The sequence below is a fragment of the Rana temporaria genome, chromosome 1, assembly GCF_905171775.1.
Source record: "Rana temporaria chromosome 1, aRanTem1.1, whole genome shotgun sequence".
Lineage (NCBI taxonomy): Eukaryota > Metazoa > Chordata > Amphibia > Anura > Ranidae > Rana > Rana temporaria.
This window is the reverse complement of record NC_053489.1, coordinates 582584637-582597438: the sequence shown is the minus strand read 5'-3', so window position 1 is coordinate 582597438 and position 12802 is coordinate 582584637. Positions and strand designations below refer to the sequence as shown.

The 12802-nt window shown below is 39.4% G+C and overlaps 1 protein-coding gene across 1 annotated transcript in view; it reads left to right on the top strand.

Moving 5' to 3' along the window:
* Positions 1-12802, top strand: part of GABRB1 (gamma-aminobutyric acid type A receptor subunit beta1) — a 680617-nt gene that overhangs the window by 172830 nt on the left and 494985 nt on the right. The gene's annotated exons all lie outside the window — the stretch shown is intronic.

Sequence of the window (12802 nt, the reverse complement as noted above, 5' to 3'; positions counted from 1 at the left end):
TGAGTTTACTTATATAAACTATTTGTCCATTTATTATAGCTACAATAGCTATTGCAGAGACTCTTATTATCTTTGCAGTTGAGGGACATTATGTATTGATTGTTCTTTACCCATATTATCCCGGTACTTATATTTACACGTTCCATTTTTATTGCACATTAGATATTACACTCTTTTAATAGTTTTTGTATTTATGTGCAAAAATGTCACTCTCTAGATGTGAAAAGCTTGTAGAGACATCCCCAGAAATACTTACAGCTGAGAGCGCTAATCGGAAACTAATCGGCAACTGATCAGCAGACCTTTTTTTGGTCATGCCCCTTCGACAGGAGTGGGCAAAATGACCAGCTCCTGTCAGACCAGCTGCCGTTCACACGGGGCGAATGTCGTCTTGTTTCTATTAAGGCCGTGTGTACGGCCCTTTACTTTTAATCTTGACAGTGGTATGGGTTTCTCTCTCGGACCAAAATTGCATACCCTGATCTATCTGCATCATGTAAGCTTACATGCATTAGAAGCTGTAGCATGTCAGACAGAGCTCACCATATTTCCTGGCTGGAGAACTTCAAACATTATCCTCTTTTATTCAATGGATTTCAGTCCTCTCATCCAATCAATCATGGAGTGGACTCATAATCACATGTAGACAAGACATTACTTAGAAGTGGTCTGCTGTGTTCAGGAAGCAAGGTGTCAAACCTCCTACCAGCCGTAATCTACCAGCATTGCACAGAGAAGCAGAGAGAGCCAGGGTCCAAAATAAGGTACATAATGAAAAGAGAAGTTTTATTTACAATTTTAGTTGGTATGTCCATGAGAGTTGGGGGATGAACCAAGAATAGCAAAATAGAAGAACATTTTACTTCAGCTTTAATTCGTTATAACTGTGAAAATGAAAATAACAGAGCGAGTAATGTACATTACAGATATAAATGTTATAAAATTCCTAAATTTTGTTATTTTTTTCATATCTCAGTAATCATAAAATTTACGCCTACTGTGAAGCTGATGTTTAGGGATTGATGGGAACTAAATTTAAGGGAAAATTACAGGCAGTTACAGAAAACAAAGTCTAAAAATAAGTTTAATAAATTTGTAAACAGTGCATTATAAAAGTTTTCAATAGCAGCAGATCAGATCGCCTCATCATACAAAGGTCAAAACATGCATGTGATGGGGGATCTAACATATTGGACAGGTTGGAAACGCCTATAAAGAAGTTAACACATGGTCAGTAACTACAGGCAACATAAAAGGGCAAGCTCAGAGGCGTGAGCCAGGACAGGTAAAAAGCCACAACTGGAGGACAGAGTTGGAAAGTCAGTTAGAGACTAGAGGACAGATGGAATAAGTGCACACAAAGTAGACAAAAGCAGGAAGTGGTGTCTCCAACAGATTGGACATGGTCTGGAAGTATCTGGTCTTTTCTCAGAACCTTTAATAATAAGCAAGGTATTGAGCCTTATGATACCCTTAGGATAGAGTCCTTAAATAAGCCTTGCTAACAGCAATGATTGGGTAATAACCATAGGCAACAGAATGGGAGAAGATAACTAAACAGACAGTGTTACTTTGCTCATTCAGGGCAAATTGACAGTGTTTCTTTAAAGCCACTGATTTAACTACTTTGCTTGTCACAACTATAGCAAAATACCACGTGACTTTCCAGCATATGTAATACTCAAGTCTAATGCCGCGTACACACCATCACTTTATGTGATGAAAAAAAACGACATTTTCTGTGAAGTAAAAAATGACGTTTTTGAAACTTCAATTTTCAAAGACGAAGTTGCCTACACACCATCGTTTTTCTCACAATGTTCTAGCAAAGCGAGGTTACGTTCTCACCACTTTTTCCATTGAAGCTTGCTTCATAAGTAGCTTCTGGGCATGCGCGGGTGGAAAAACGTCGTTTTAAACGACGTTTTTTGCTACACACGGTCAATTTCTGTGAAGTAAAAGTTGACGTTTTGAAAAACGACACATAAAATTGAAGCATGCTTCAATTTTTTTTGGTCGTTTTTTAGAAGACATAAAACAACGTTTTCCCCCACACACGGTCAATTAAAGTGACGTTTTTAAAAACGTCATTTTTTTTCATCACATAAAGTGATGGTGTGTACGCGGCATAACAGTATCATTACTGCTTTTTTTGGCTCCAACAGCTGCTGACATCAGGTATGTTGGTAGTGCGATAGAGAATGTAGGGGCAAGGGAATGCTGGAAAAAACTGTGGGTTTTTTGGGGGCAAGTAGCTTTACACACTGTCACTTTTTTCCTCAATGGCAATAATAACACACTGTTTCTCTGAACTTTCGTCTGTCAAGAACGCAGTGACGTACAACACTACGACGAGCCGAGAAAATTAAGTTCAATGCTTCCAAGCATGCGTCAAATTGTTTTTGAGCATGCGTCAGAATTTTGCGTGTCGGAATTGCTACAGACGATTGAATTTTCCGATAGGAATTTTTTCCTTTTAGAAAATTTGAGAACCAGCTCTCAAACTTTTGCTGGCGAAAATTCCGACAGCAAAAGTCCGATGGAGCATACACTCTGTCCCAATTTCCTTTCAAAAGCTCACATCGGACTTTTGCTGGCGGAATTTCCGATCGCGTGTACGGGGCATATGGGAAAGAGTAGGTTGAAGACACAAAGTAGAATAGGACAGAGACAAGAAGACAAGAGACATACATCTGGCAAAGAGAAAATAAGATGGGAGTGTAGAAAGTATAGCACAGCAAGTATAGAAGATACAATGGGAGCCAGGAGATTCTGGATTGGTGCCTGATCTTGACACGTATTAATTTACCATGTTAACTATGATTACTGTGACATTATGCAACTTGCTGGTCTTACTCAGCTGTAATGTTTGGAAGCATGTTTCCTAGATTTTTTCATCCTTGAAGGAGTATGAAAAACAATTCCAGGTAACAAGTGATTACATTCAGTGAGCTTCTAATGTTACCCAGCAACTGAGCTTGTCATAAAGTTTTGAGTTTTGTGTATTAGCCTGCAGAATAAGCACACAAATCTGTACAGAGGGTCAGTAAAAGTGTATTTCCTGAAGCCGCTGATGTGTAACTTCATCTATCTGTGTTTCCGACATAACTAATCACATTCAGACATTCGAAATAGAGTTAAATCAGATTAGTGGCTGGGAGAATGCCCTTAGTACTGCTATTTTTTACATCAGGCTTTTTGTGTGTGAGAGGCAACAAGGTTTGTGTCCCAAAATGGCCTGTAAAAGCAATCCCACGTTACAACCAAAAGGAAGTAGGGTCTTACTTTTTGTATGCGTCTCATTGTTTCGTTTGGAGTTTAAATGGGGTGTACTTTAAGACATTAAGTATAGGATTTCTATATATTGTAATTTGCTTGCAGACAGAGTTTGAGACAAGATAGCAATCCTAAATGCCCACTTTTTTGAAGAATTTTTAGTAAAGCGGAAAAGTATTCTCAGTCTGAGGAGTGTCAACCAAATCAACTTAAAGGAGAATTACAGCCAAAGCTCACTGAAGTGAAGCCTGCTGTCGGCTGACGTCACAGAGCTGGTCCAGGCTCGGGCAAGATTGCGACCATATGGTCGGAATCTGCCCACATGCCTGGACCAGCACCTGGCTCAGCTTCTCAGCGAGCCACTGAGAGCCTGAGCCAGCTTCTCCTGCCGCCCCCTCCACGGGAGGTCAGAGCAGAAAACCAGTGACTGACAGTCACCAGCTCTCTGCTCAGGAAGCTGTGAGAACCGAGCAATTGGCGGTGTTTGATCTTTTGGTTCTGTGTTAGACATGCATCCACCTAGGTAAGTATGATTTAAAAAAAAATGATGGCCATACTTCTCTTTTAAACTGCAAAAAAAAAAAATATATATATATATATATATATATATATATATATATATATATAAATAAATACACACAATGTTTAGCTAATTTCCATGGAGTGTTTGACTGGTAAATCTTTTAACCACTTCCAGTCTGAGCCAATTCTGACAATTCTTTCATATGTATAAAAATCTGATTTTTTTGCTGGAAAACTACGTAGAACCCCCAAACATTATATATATATATATATATATATATATATATATATATATATATATATATATACACAGTATATATATATATATATATATATATATATATATATATATATATACAGTATCTTAGATAGTTACATATAGTTAGTCAGCTTGAAAAAAGACACACGTCCATCAAGTTCAACCATAAGAAATAAAATAATAATTATATCATACATTCACATATACCCAATTATATACCCACAGTTATTCCAGAGGAAGGCAAAACCCCAGCAGAGCATGATCCAATTTGCTACAGCAGGGGAAAAAATTCCTTCCTGATCCCCCATGAGGGGATGTTCCCCAGATCAACTTTACCTATAAATGTTAGTACCCAGTTATATTATGTACATTTAGGAAAGTATCCAGGCCTTTCTTAAAGCACTTTACTGAGCTGACCAGAACCACCTCTGCAGGGAGTCTATTCCACATTTTCACTGCTCTTACTGTGAAGAAACCTTTCCGTATTTGGAGGTGAAATCTCTTTACCTCTAGACGTAAAGAGTGCCCCCTTGTCCTCAGTGTTGACCGTAAACAAGTGAATAACTCAACACCAAGTTCACTATATGGACCCCTTATATATTTGTACATGTTGATTATATCTCCCCTTAATCTCCTCTTTTCAAGTGTGAATAAATTCAGTTCCTCTAATCTTTCCTTATAGCTGAGCTCATCCATGCCTCTTATCAGTTTGGTTGCCCTTCTCTGAACTTTCTCCAGTTCCCCAATATCCTTCTTGAGAACTGGGGCCCAAAACTGAACTGCATATTTAAGATGAGGTCTTACTAATGATTTGTACAGGGGGGGGGGGCAAAATTATATCTCTCTCTCTCTCTGGAGTCCATACCTCTCTTAATACAAGAAAGGACTTTGCTCGCTTTGGAAACTGCAGCTTGGCATTGCATGCCATTATTAAGCTTATGATCTACCAAAACCCCCAGATCCTTCTCCACTATGGACGGCCCCAGTTGTACTCCCCCTAGTACGTATGATGCATGCATATTCTTAGCCCCCAAGTGCATAACTTTACATTTATCAACATTAAACCTCATCTGCCACTTAGTCGCCCAATGAAACATTTTTGTAAATATTTTATTATATATTTTCATGTGACAACACTGAAGAAATGACACTTTGCTACAATGTAAAGTAGTGAGTTTAGGAATGCTTTGTAGGAACAAAGTCAGCGATGACGGAGATATCCCACACCCATCCAAGGATGTTTATGTCTGTATGGTGGACGGAACGTATTTCCACTATACAAATTCAACTTTATTTACTAAAAAGAGTTCTAGTTTGCTGATTTTGGTAACTCATTTGAAGAAGTTTGCTATGACTTGCAGTTACAGTATATATTATATATTTACAAATAGGAGGAAAAGTAAACTTGAACGTAAAGCAGCAGTTAATCAGATGGCTCTCTCTCTCTCTCTCTCTCTCTCTTCTAGTATATATATATATATATATATATATATATATATATATATATATATATATATATATATACTGAGCAAAATTATAAATGCAACACTTTTGTGTTTGGCCCTATTTATCATAAGCTGAACGCAAAGATCTACAACTTTTTCTATGTACACAAAAGGCCTATTTCTCTCAAATATTGTTTGAAAATCTTTCTAAGACTGGCCATACACCTATAGATTATCTGCAGATTTTCTATGGTCAGATGGAAAAAGTGGAACAGATTCCTCCATCTAAGCTAAACTGTGTGGTTGGAAGACTCTCCCACTGGCCCAAGCTTCCATATATTGTTAGTTGGCCCTGCTGGCTCTCACAATACCTGAACACTCTGATTGGGTGCAGGCATTGTTTAGGTGGAGAGCCAGCGGGGCCGACTAGCAAGATACTGAAGATTGGCCCAGTGGGTGATTCCTCCATCCATACAGTTTAGCGAACATGGAAAAATCTGTTGCACTTTTTCCCTCTAACCATAGAAAATCTGCAGATAATCTATAGGTGTATGGCCAGCTTAAATCTGTAATTGGGAGCACTTATTTGCCGAGATAATCCATCCACCTCACAGGTGTGGCATATCAAGATGATTATTGCACAGGTGCCTTAGGCTGGCCACAAAAAAAGGCCACTTTACAGTAAAATGTGCAGTTTTATCAGACAGCACAATGCCACCGATGTCGCAAGTTTTGAGGGAGTGTGTAATTGTCATGCTGACTGCAGGATTGTCCACCAGAGCTGTTGCCCTTGAATTGAATGTTCATTTTTCTTCCATAAGCCGTCTCCAAAGGCGTTTCAGAGAATTTGGCAGTACATCCAACCGGCCTCACAACCGTAGACCACGTGTAACCACACCAGCCCAGGACCTCCACATCCAGCATCTACACCTCCAAGATCGTCTGAGACCAGCCACCTAAACAGCTGCTGAAACAATCAGTTTGCATAACCAAAGAATTTCTGCACAAACTGTCAGAAACTGTCTCAGGGAAGCTCATCTGCATGCTCATCGTCCTCATCAAGGTCTCGATCTGACTGCAGTTCGTTTTCGTAACTGACTTGAGTGGGAAAATGCTCACATTCTATGGTGTCGGGCACCTTGGAGAGGTGTTCTCCTCACGGATAAATCCCGTTTTTTACTGTACAGGGCAGATGCCAGGGAGCGTGTATGGCATTGTGTGGATGAGCGTTTTGCTGATGTCAACATTGTGGATCGAATGGCCCATGGTGGCGGTGGGGTTATGGTATGGGCAGGCGTATGCTATGGACAACGAACACAGGTGCATTTTATTGGTGGCATTTTGAATGCACAGAGATACCGTGACGAGATCCTGAGGCCCATTGTCGTGCCATTCATCTACGACCATCTCATCATGTTGCAACATGATAATGCACAGCCCCATGTTACAAGGTTCTGTACACAATTCCTGGAAGCTGAAAACATCTCAGTTCTTGCATGGCCAACATACTCACCGGACATGTCACCCATTTAGCATGTTTGGGATGCTCTAGATCGGCGTATACAACAGCGCACAGCCATTGAAGAGGAATGGACCAACATTCCACAGGCCACAATCAACAACTTGATAAACTCTATGCGAAGGAGATGTGCTGCACTGTATGAGGGAAATGATGGTCACACCTGGTTTTTGGACCCCCCGACCCCCCCCCTAATACAGTAAAACTGCACATTTTAGAGTGGCCTTTTATGGATTATCTCGGCAAAGGAGAAGTGCTCACTAACACAGATTTAGACAGATTTGTGAACAATATTTGAGAGAAATAGGGCTTTTGTGTACATATAAAAACTCATAGATCTTTGCGTTCAGCTCATGTTAAATAGGGGCAAACACAAAAGTGCTAATTTTGCTTAGTGTATATATATATAGATATATATCTACAGTATATATATATATATATATATATATATATATATATATATATGCACATACAGGCTTTCTATCTTCGATATTTTCTTCTATTTGTATCTGGTGATATGACGACAAGTCTGTTGTTTTTCTCACTCAGTGGGAGAATCTATCAGTTTACATAGATGAGATAAACCATTTAACACTGGCATAGTACAATGATCAAATTGTATTTATTCACGTAAAACCTTTATGCCAAAAGGAAAGAAACCGTTTTATGTAACTAATTATATCATGTGAGCTGAAGTTTGAAGCTAATACATTTAACACTGCCCACCCCCCACCGGACTAACAATGTTGCTGTCTGCTGTGCCTCCTGTTCTCATTCATCCAGAGTTATGTCTCACTAATACAGGAGGTGTGTTACTGGCCAGATCACCAGGTAAAAACAGAGGGACAAACTGATGCAGCCACCACATCTAATGATTGCTAAGTTGCAATCAATTACATTTTTGGTTTTGGGTTTTATTGCCATTTTAAAGGTTATTATTTACCTGACTACTGTCTGCCACCAATCTCAGGAGATATGATACAGTAACTCAAAACATCTTCAGCATCTGGCAAACCCAAAGAGATGAGGGGGGAGCCAGCATTTGACACTACTGGAACTTTGGATGTTGAAAGTTTTTCAGCAAGGGTACAGCTTAAATACAACTGAGTTTGGCAGCACAGGCAGACAGGTACGTAGGGGAAGGGGGAGGAAGTGCACACCTCTAGTCTGAAAAGAAAATCTGAGACTAAGCCCAGGTTCACACTGACAGTGGGAATAAAATAATGCAAGTTCAGCTGAACTTGCACAATTTTATTCCCGCATGTCAGTCCCGACGTTGGGGGGCGATTTCAGAGACATCTGGGCAGCAACCTGCACAGATGTCTATGGAAATCGCAAACCCCTAAGTCACCAAAAGTAGTACAGAAACTACTTTTGGGAATCGTGCGGCACCGCAAATGCAGCGTTGCACCATTTTGGGCGGTGCCATTGCTGGTGATTGCCACCGATTTGGCATGCAATTTGAATCGCTCCAATGTGAACCTAGTCTGAATGTAGCTGGATTTTATGAGATTCAATTAGATGTTCCTGGATGACATGTGATGTCCTTCAACTCTGGTAAGAGTCCATCTTACATGGGTGGTGGATCACGTGTTGGAATTGGATCACTCGTTTTTTGATCGAAGTCATCATCATGATTGCACGAAAATTATCTTTTGGACTGTTTTGCATTATATTTTTTGGGCATTTACTGTTTATATTACTATTAAGGCTGCATATTTTATGTTTTAGGTAAGTATTAAGGGCCAGATTCACAGAAAAAGTACGCCGGAGTACTTTCAAATTTGCCGCGTCGTATCTTTATTTGTCATTCACAAACAAAGATACGACGGCTTTTGGCTAAGATCCGACAAGCATACAGCTTCGTACGCCTTCGGATCTTAGGTGTAATTCTCCGGCAGCCGCTGGGTGGAGATTGTGTCATTTTCCAGTGTCGGGTATGCAAATTAGCTGATTACGCGCATTCGTCGCATTCTCTTACGTCGGTTTTTCGCGTCGTAAAGTTAAGAGTGCTAATTACATGGGGTAAAATTACTCCTCCATGTTAAAGTATGGCCGTCGTTCCCGCGTCAAATTAAATTTTTTTTTTTTTGCGTAAGACGTCCGGGAATACAAAATTACGTTACGCACGTCGCCGTTCAAAAAACACGTCGGGGCGCCGTAATTTCGCGCAAAGCACGGTGGGAAAATTCCGAACGGAGCATGCGCAGAACGTTCGGCGCGGGAGCGCGCCTAATTTAAATGGTACACGCCCCATTTGAATTAGGCGGACTTGCGCTGGACGGCTTTACGTTACACCGCCTTAAGTTTAAATGCAAGTGCTTGGTGAATCAGGCACTTGCGCTGAAAACTTGCGGCGGTGTAACGTAAAGATGATACGTTATGCCGCCGCAGATCTCTGAGAATCTGGCCCTAAGCTTTTACTTTGTAGAGAAGTCCTTTCTAAATATTTTTTAAACTGGTGAAAGAGTTGTTTTGAAAAAAAAAACAGCTAGAATCTGATTGGTTACCTTAGGGAAAACCACCACTTTGCACACAAATCCTTTTAGCCTTTTTTTGTGATATTCTTAGAACTTTGTGGAGCCCACTCAGCCTTAGTGTAATTCAGGGATGGATTTAGTACATTCTACCTACTACTATTTTGGGATTATTTCCCCTCAAAATTAAGACTATTAAAACAAATACCTTTTAAGGTGACAATAATGCCTCTATTTTGTTTTGGGAAATTGGTGTCATGACATTCTTAGTCAGCGGATCAAGGTCAGTATTGCGTAGCTGTCTTGTGCAGCAAGTTGTTGTGTCATCTTCGATAAAATATAATAAGCAAAAGATGGAATCCAAATGAGACAATAAGACAATAAGGTATTAGGTAGACCTCCTTAACGATGTTGAATATTCATTCATTAGCATTTAAATGAAAACTAGGCTCTGTGTCATTTGATTAGGTAAGAAAATTGATCAAGTTTAATTTGTAGGAAAAATTCATTACGGCACCCTCATTTACACGAGGGCAAAACAATGCCATTTAAACTGATTGTATTGCTAAAATAAGTATTTTCTCTCGTAGTTCAGAGGCATTTAAAGTCATAATTGAATCAGTGATGCTTCTTGTGTAACAAAATATATTTAATAGGAATACATAGAATGTTATTTTGTTTCCATTTTTAAAGTGACAATAAAGTAAAAAATATGTCCATTAATCACTTGACCTCCAGAAGGTTTCACCCCCTTCAAGGCCAGGCCATTTTTTGCTATTCAGCAATGTGCTACTTTAACTGGCAATTGAAAGTGGAAGGGCTCTTGAGCTATCGATACTGAACGCTAGGGGGCACTGCGTCAGAAAAATGGAAAAATGGAAAATGTGAATGGGTGATAGTGACGCGCTGTGTGACTAAAATAAACAAGGAAGTGATACAGGACCCACCAACTGGGTAAAGTGACCACTTGGGGCAAAAACTCAAACTTATATAAATATAAGGGTATAAGGTATACCAAGATATAGCAACAATGTAAACAAAAAGTGCAGTAGTACAATGATATAAATACTCAAACAGGCATACAGATGAATTAAATAAAATGAAATGTCCACTGAAAACACCTATACTGAAGTAAACACACAAGTGAAAAATAAAATTGAATAAAGTCTAATAAATAGTGATTCCAAGGAAAGCCAAACGTCCAGTGTTTGGGAGAGCAAGCTTCAGTGCAGACACCTCTTGTGATACTAAAATGCTCACCTCAGAGCTATAGCACTGATAGCCCAAAATACCACAGGTGTATCCTCGAGACTGCAGCGAGACTTGTACTGTATATAGCTGAGAAGGGACTCCACATCAGATAGGCACTACTACTTGTTGCAAAATAAGGTGTCTGAGGATGCCGGTTGATTTTCTTGATCTTATGCCTTATAATAGATTACAATGTTAGCATGTGTTTAATATAACTGTTCTTTAGGTTATACCCATTTATTTCATATGTCCTTGAATATGATTGACTGTTTACCCCTTATTTCCCCTTTCTTTTTCTGTTATTCCTGAAAACTACATCAATAAAAACATCGAATGAGGAATACTGTGGTGACAGTATGTCAAAATAAATAAATACAGAATTTTTTATTACATTTTTTTTTTACTTTTTACAATTATTTTACATACTTTCATTAAGAGTACTTAAGTGTCACCATAGTGACTCTTGGAGTGATCAGGGAATTTTTATTTTTCCACTTTAATTGCTGTCACATTGATGATCCCTGTAATAGCAATGTTTTGAACTGTCATTAATTAGTTACATTCATAACAGCTGTGATTACTATTGTGTGCTGTGTTTGCTTCACAGATATCACATGGTACAGGGTGCTGTGATTGGCCCAGGTACCATGTGATAGCTGTGGGTCAATCACAAGATCACAATACTAAGCACAGCTGTTATGAAAACAAACCCATTTATAACAGTTGTGTTTACACTGTAATCATATGATCGCATAGTGATCACGCGATACCCCGGGCACTCAAAAGGCTGGGTAATCTGCTGTGTCCCACCCATCAGGCTGCAATGAACATGTACATGATTTGCCAGGCTGTGTTGCCCACAGTATAATTACTGTGGGTGAGATTGCAAGCGGTTAACCATTGTTCATGGAAATATGAAAACCAGCCATTGGAGTCCATTTATTAGACAGCTTTGTTCCTGACTTTGCAAAACAGCATTAAAGTCTGTAGGGTATGAACATTAGTTTGATGTAAATTCAGTTTAGTGGGCCACAAATATTTTTAGATTTCCTACTGTTTTTTGCTATGTGCAGAGGTAGCCAGTGACATGACACATAGCAGCAGTGGGCAACTGCTGCTATGTATTAATTTCATCTCATATGTGTCACTTACTGTAGCCGTAACCCATAACATTGACCTAACCTGAGCCATTACCTAAACCCAAGTCAGTTTCTGACCCTTATCGTCTTCCCTGAAACAGACATCACTGTTTGATATTCTGTCAGCACTCAGCCTTTTCACCCAGCAGGCTACCACAGGAGAAAGAGAGAGAAAAATAGCCCTAGGCACCAGCTCAAATACACAAAGGCTTGTGCACAGCTAAGATTTATAACCAGGTCTGTCTATCTGGTATGATGCGGACCTCGAAATCGCAGGACGATAATGATTTGTGAGCCGCCACTCAGTCCTTGAGTATTGTGACTCCAGCCTGCTTGATGACAAGTCCCCTAGGGTAAGTATGAACTACATACAGGGGAAATCCATGAAAAAAATACGTTTTAGTTGGGGTTTTCCATATCAGCTTTACAACAGGAAAACTTTCCTGTGCAGATATTTGGTTATCAGATACTGCAGGTTAGATTCCATAGGAGTGAAATGAGAGGCATATGGTTTATTCTCTCCTACCCTGAATAGGCAGGAGAGCTCTACAACTCTCCGATTGTGTAATCTAGCACAGTTGATTATATCAGTCATACATTTTAGAGCTTTCATTTCACTAATCTTTTGTCTTCCCTGGTGAGTAGTAAGACAGCCATAGGCTTTTCTGTTCAGCATATGCTTAATATATTCACTTTATAGGGCCTAGAGGTTTTTGTTTCTCTGGAAAGAGAAAAAGGCAATATAGTCAAAAGTTAGTTGAATTCTGGATATAAAGAAATATAATGACCAAAGACAGAGGATTAAACCTGTGAACAACATCCAGGGGGTAAATGTCTCCCATTCCATATAATTTGGCTACCTCCAGAACCAATAACACAGCTGTAATGGAATGACAATATTATGGCTAAGTTAC